The following is a 7,403-nucleotide window of genomic DNA, read 5'->3' as shown; positions in this document are numbered from 1 at the left end:
CGCCCTTAAATAATATTATATATATACTTTCATCTAACAAATTAAATTAAAAGACGTTAATTTAGATTTAAATTAAAAATATTTTATCCAACAACAGCACGGTTTATAAACTGCACAATTGTCACGGTAATTATACAGTTTATCGACCGCCCTTAAATAATATTATATATATACTTTCATCTAACAGATTAAATTAAAAGACGTTAATTTAGATTTAAATTAAAAATATTTTATCCAACAACAGCACGGTTTATAAACTGCACAATTGTCACGGTAATTCTACAGTTTATCGACCGCCCTTAAATAATATTATATATATACTTTCATCTAACAAATTAAATTAAAAGACGTTAATTTAGATTTAAATTAAAAATATTTTATCCAACAACAGCACGGTTTATAAACTGCACAATTGTCACGGTAATTCTAAAGTTTATCGACCGGCCTTAAATAATATTATATATATACTTTCATCTAACAGATTAAATTAAAAGACGTTAATTTAGATTTAAATTAAAAATATTTTATCCAACAACAGCACGGTTTATAAACTGCACAATTGTCACGGTAATTATACAGTTTATCGACCGCCCTTAAATAATATTATATATATACTTTCATCTAACAAATTAAATTAAAAGACGTTAATTTAGATTTAAATTAAAAATATTTTATCCAACAACAGCACGGTTTATAAACTGCACAATTCTCACGGTAATTATAAAGTTTATCGACCGGCCTTAAATAATATTATATATATACTTTCATCTAACAAATTAAATTAAAAGACGTTAATTTAGATTTAAATTAAAAATATTTTATCCAACAACAGCACGGTTTATAAACTGCACAATTGTCACGGTAATTCTAAAGTTTATCGACCGGCCTTAAATAATATTATATATATACTTTCATCTAACAGATTAAATTAAAAGACGTTAATTTAGATTTAAATTAAAAATATTTTATCCAACAACAGCACGGTTTATAAACTGCACAATTGTCACGGTAATATTTATTGGCTGGGTTTCTAACAGTATTTTGTATAATAAAATATAAAATTAAATATAAAAAGACGTTAAACGTGAAAATCGTGTAAACTACACAAGTGTCGAAATTTGAAAAGAAATTCGACTAGTTTATGAACTGTGCGCTTAGTAACAACGTTCATTTGAACACTCGTGCAGTTTACACACCTTAAATAAATGCGTCGTCTACTTGTCTACTTTGAAATGAGGAAAATATAAATACCTTAAATTTGTTTGACATCAGAGAAATAGGCAAAAATAAAGCAGCGGCAGGGCGGCGGTTATCTTTTCAGACGACGGGGGGGTGAAGTGGCGGCCAGTCGTGCTACTTCGGTGATATGTATCAGGCTTTTAACTGGAGAGCGACGACTACATTTATCAAGCTCGCAGCGCGGCGTTTTCGTCTCCTGTGTTCTTCTTCTTCTTCTTTTTTTTTGTAGGTCGGGTGGAAGAATGTCCGTGCGTTCACTGACACAGCTGGGCGAATCTCTTTTCTTCTGTTCTCCTTCTCCCTGGTCCCCTCCTTTTATAATCGTAAACCGGCTCCCAGCGGCTGTCATATTTTAGGCCTTTATTTTCGGCGGGGAGCTCTGCCATTGGTTCATAATTCTTTTTATGGTTTCTTATTTTTCTTTTTCCAAACGGAAGCGATGCGTGGAGCCATGTGCAAACGAAGATTTTTTTTATTTTGTCTCTATGCTGGAGACGTTAGCATCCGGTTGGCATGTTCCCACAAGTTTGAAGAGTGAATGTAGACGTGTGTGCGTCTGTGTATGTGTGTGTTAATGCAAGTGTGTGTGTATGTGGGTGTGTGCGTCGTTGGTGGACGAGAGCGTAGACACATTCTCTGTCTCTTTCGGTCTCTCCCCCCTTTTCCCTCTCTGTCTGTCTATATAAAAGGACACGGAGAAGCGCGCGTGCGCGAGAGCGAGCGAGCGAGAGAGAGAGAGAGATATAGAGAGAGAGAGAGAGAAAGAGAGAGAGAGAGAGAGAAGCCGAAACTTTGAAAAGTTATAAAAAAATTAAAAAATAATTATATATATATATATATATATATATATATATATATATATATATATATATATATCATAAGCAGAAATTTATTTTTTATTTTACAAGCTGCCCCAGCGTAGTATTATCTCCAATCTCTCCATGTTAAGAACGGCTTTCTTGGAAGTGTTTTTTTTTTTTCAGAAAGCCGTTTTTATCATGGAGAGATTGGAGATAATACTACGCTGGGGCAGCTTGTAAAATAAAAAATATCAAAGAAAACTTCTTCGATATTTTTGGGTAAAATTTTCAAGTTAAATTCAATTTTATCCTATCTTATTAAATTATTGGCTGAAAGTACAGAATAGTTAACATGCTGAAAGTACAGAATAGTTAACATGCCCCTCTCTACATTAAGAATGGCTTTCTTAACTTTTAAGGTAATGATTTCTTAAAAAATTACAATTTAATAACGAAAAAAATAGTTTGTTTTTACGACCTACCCCAGCGTAGCATAAACACCCCAACCGAAAAGTCTTAGTAAAGAGAGAGGCAGGTAGGTATTTATTTTTTATTTATCTTATTTTTATTTAACATTTGATGTTTTTTTTATTAAATTGTTAGGTTAAAGTACGGAATAGTTACAAAACGCCCTCCTCTCCCCATTTTAAGAACGACTTCCGGAATACCCCCTCCAATCTCTCCATGTTAAGAACGGCTTTCTTGGGAGTGTTTTTTTTTTTTTTTCAGAAAGCCGTTTTTATCATGGAGAGATTGGAGATAATACTACGCTGGGGCAGCTTGTAAAATAAAAAATATCAAAGAAAACTTCTTCGATATTTGTTAAATTCAATTTTATCCTATCTTTTGCTTATTAAATTATTGGCTGAAAGTACAGAATAGTTAACATGCCCCTCTCTACATTAAGAATGGCTTTCTTAACTTTTAAGGTAATGATTTCTTCAAAAATTACAATTTAATAACGAAAAAAAAACCGGTTATTTTTACGACCTACCCCAGACCCCAACCCGAAAAGTCTTAGTAAAGAGAGAGGCAGGTAGAGGGGTGGGTGAAGGGCAGGAGAATTGGCACGTGTCAAACGAAGTTGAAATAAATCCATTTCGTTAACAAACTTTCAAATTCGATTGACACTTATGACACCCACCCCTGCCACCTCATGACAGCTTTTAACGGAAAGTTGATTTGTGTTGGTGTTGGTGTGTTTGAGTATTTGTGTGTACGTGTGTGTTCGTGTATGTGTGTGTTTATGCGAGTGTGTGTGTGTGTGTGTGTTTATCCAAGTGCGTATGTATGTGTGTGTTTTCTGTATGTGTGTTTTTATGCGAGTGTGTTAGAGTGTGTGCTTCTGTCTCTGTTTATGCTCCTGCCCCTCTTTGATGTGGAAGTACATATTCTCTCTCTCTCTCTCACTCTCTCTCTCTCTCTCTCTCTCTATCTCCATACTTAGTGGCAGGGGCACGGAGAAGCTAAAGAGAGAGAGAGAGAGAGAGAGAGAGAGAGAGAGGGGGGGAGGTTTAGTCATCTTACATAAACCATTCTCGGCTGGATTTAAATTTACAAAATATACGCTGAAACGGAAAATTAAGTTCGTGTTTTTATATAGATTTGAAATTAAGTTCGTGTTTTTATATAGATTTGAAATTTAAGAAACAGTAATTTACTATTAATAAAAAATAATCCTAATAATTTTTTTTTTCTATATATATATTTCGATTGATTTATGAGTCGACACTCACGGGTTAAATCAAGTCTAGGATGCGAGTTAATGCGACGAATAAATCGACAGTTGATGTTGAATTTTATGAGAAAATCACGATCATGTCATAGTCAATTCGAAAGCGATTTTGAAGCCTTTAAACTGTCATTAATTTATTTCTGGCTTGATGGGCCATCTATTTTACTTTACATTTCAAAATACACGCATTAATATCTCGAAAACGATTTGTCTGTCTGTGCTAATTTTCCTTGCGATATTCGTTTTCAGCATACCTGAACAAACTGAACGGTTCGAGTTTTCCGGGTACGATTTTTCCAGAGACGAGTTTTCCCGGGACAAGTTTTCCGGGCACTGGTATAAGTGCTATGGGTTCATGAGAGCACATCCCATTAAAGTACTTGTAAACAGGGATGCAACACTAAGGCGATGGGACAGACGTTGGAGATTGACCTATAGCACGCACGGGGCCTATTAGATTAGATACTCTTTTTTTTGTTGTTGTTGTGCTCGACGATAAAAACCGACTTCTTCATTTGTGTTTGCTTCTCATTTTCGCTTTTTCTCTGAAAAGTGTTTCGCTAATGTGAAAAAGAAAACATGTTCGAACGTTTGCTGACATTTATTGGATGTGTTCCTACCAGTATTTTGCTTAATTTTCGAGTTTGGAGCGATTATCGAGTCTCACAAGATGTCTGTAAAATGTCAGACACTTCTTTATTGTTCTAACTTAAAACCGTGCGCTACTTTTGTTTGTGTTAAATAAACGTTTTAAAATAAGTTAAAACAACAAAAATGTGATCTAGGTAGGTAGAAGAGTAACTTATCTTGCCTTTGGTAACATTCATTTTCTTATAATATTATTTGTTCACTACTTTTTCGTTTTGTTCTCTTGAATGCGAAATATTCGCCGTGGAATTTCCACGGGTCACGATTATTTCGTTTTATTAATCTTAAGTTTCATAGAATAAAAAGTTCAGACACAACTTTGTCGAGCGATTTATAATCGATTTCATTTAACTTCTGTTTGACCCCGGCACGTACGATCCTTTCTCTCCTTCCCCCACTCTCTCTCTCTTCTTTAGCTTGGTGACAAGCGATATGCTTATGTGTGCGTGCGTGTGTGTGTGTGTGTGTGTGTGTGTATGTGTGTACATGCGTGCGTATGTGTGTTGTCGTATTCACCAAAATTAAAAAAAATAAAAACTTTTTTCCCCGACCGACCGGATTAGGGTTGTGAGGTGTGGTTAGAGTTCATGAAAATAAATGTTAGCAATAAAAACTTTTTAAAACCAAGTTAGAAAAAAGAACACAATTTGCTTCCCCCACCAAATTATCATATTATTGGAGCGTCTAAATTAAGATTCTTCTTTTTTTTTTAGGCGATGTAATAAACCATATTTTAGAGTAGGGTGCCTCCTGTCTTTACTTTGGTTTGTATATTTTTCATGTAGCAAAAATGCTTCCGGGAGATCTTTTTAGGATTCTAAAGGTTTGCCTTTTTTTACACTTTTTATTATCTTCGAAAAATGTACACAAATGTAAACAAGCAGTTTACGATTTGAAAGGCATCGTTAAAATGATATTTTTCGCTAGTTCTTTCAACTTTATATTTTTATTTCATCGTCTTCAAGTCCAATGTAAATAAGTTCTTGATGAGCCGTTCCTCTTAAATAATCCAATTTACCAAATGTACACTTCTAACGATTACTATGATATTGTCCATTGACTACTGTACACACTTTAACCCTTATCCTCGAGTGGCCTCTGGGACTTGATAAGTAGTGATTCCTTTATATAAAAAAAAAAAATTTCACAACTTTGATGGTGAATCTATAGTCAGTCTGTGCTGATTTTCCTTGCAATATTCGTTTTCAGCATACCTGAACACACTGAGGGTTGGCCCCTTTCATATGCCGCCTGTTTAAACATGGTCGCCAGTGATTTACATTTCAAAATACACGCATTAATAAAACTAGCTCCAAAACTAGTAGTCTGTCTGTCTGTGCTAATTTTCCTTGCGATATTCGTTTTCAGCATACCTGAAAAACTGATGGTTGCCCCCGTTCATATATCACCTGTTCAAACATGGTCGCCAAGGATTTGCATTTCAAAATACACGCATTAATAAAACTAGCTCCCAAAATAAACTCTGTCTGTGTGTGCTAATTTTCCTTGCGATATTCGTTTTCAGCATACCTGAACAAACTGAGGGTTTGCCCCTTTCATAGGCCGCCTGTTCAAACATGGTCGCCAGTGATTTACATTTCAAAATATACGCATTAGTATCTCGAAATATACGTATTAGTATCTCGAAAACTATTTGTCTGTGCCTTGCGATAGTCGTTTTCAGCATACCCGAACGATTTTAAAATGGACAGTCCGAATGTTAACGAACCACACACACACAAAAAGACACACACACACACGTAAACTCAGTGAAAGTGTCTACTGTCGATAAGGTAGTTGTAAATTAGATTACTGGCTCTTATGAGTTTTAGTCTAACCATCCTTTACAACTGTGATACAGTAGAACAGTCCGTCTCTGGACAATTAGCAGTGTATCGCATAACTCAATGACAGTGTCGAATGTTGACTAGCTAGTTGTAAGTTAGGTTACTGGCTCTGATGAGTTACACTCTAACAACCCTTAATAACTGTGATATAGCGGAACAGTCCGTTTTTGGACAAGTGGCGGTGATCGCATAACTCATTGAAAGTGCCGAATGTCTATTAGCTAGTTGAAACTTAGATTACTGGCTTTAATGAGTTTCAGTCTAACCACACTTAATAACTTTGATACAGCGGAAGAGTCCGTCTGTTTCGCATAACTCATTGACAGTGTCGCGTGTCGATTAGCTAGTTGTAACTTCGTAGCCGAATGCCCCTTTAAGAAGAGACTTGAAGATAATAATTATTGTTATTTGTATTGTTATTCTTATCGTCCAGCCATGATGCACGTGCAGAAATCCATTTCCAACTCAACTGTGTTAAATAAAAACTTACTTCGAGACAAGAACGCCGACACTCGACTTCGAGACGAGTTTTCCCGGGACAAGTTTTCCGGGCACTGGTATAAGTGCTATGGATTCATCAGAGCACATCTCATTAAAGTACTTGTAAACAGGGATGCAACACTGAGGCGATGGGACAGACTTTGGAGATTGACCTATAGCACGGGGCCTATTAGATTAGATACTCTTTTTGTTTTTGTTTTTGTGCTCAACGATAAAAACCGACTTCTTCATTTGTGTTTGCTTCTCATTTTAACTTTTGCTCTAATAAGAGTTTCGCTAATGTGAAAAAGAAAACATGTTCGAACGTTTGCTGACATTTATTGGATGTGTTGCTACCAGTATTTTGCTTAATTTTCGAGTTTGGAACGATTGTCGAGTCACACAAGATGACTGTAAAATATCAGACACTTCTTTATTGTTCTAACTTAAAACTGTGCGCTACTTTTGTTTGTGTTAAATAAACGTTTTAAAATAAGTTAAAACAACATTTTCTTATATATTTATTTGTTTACTACTTTTTCGTTTTGTTCTTATTGAATGCGAAATATTCGCCGTGGAATTTCCACGGGTCACGGTTATTTCGTTTTATTAATCTTAAGTTTCATAGAATAAAAAGTTCAGACACAACTTTGT

Source organism: Euprymna scolopes, chromosome 46, assembly GCF_053919585.1.
Source record: "Euprymna scolopes isolate OS-2025 chromosome 46, ASM5391958v1, whole genome shotgun sequence".
NCBI classification, from domain to species: Eukaryota; Metazoa; Mollusca; class Cephalopoda; order Sepiida; family Sepiolidae; genus Euprymna; species Euprymna scolopes.
This window is presented reverse-complemented; position numbering follows the sequence as displayed.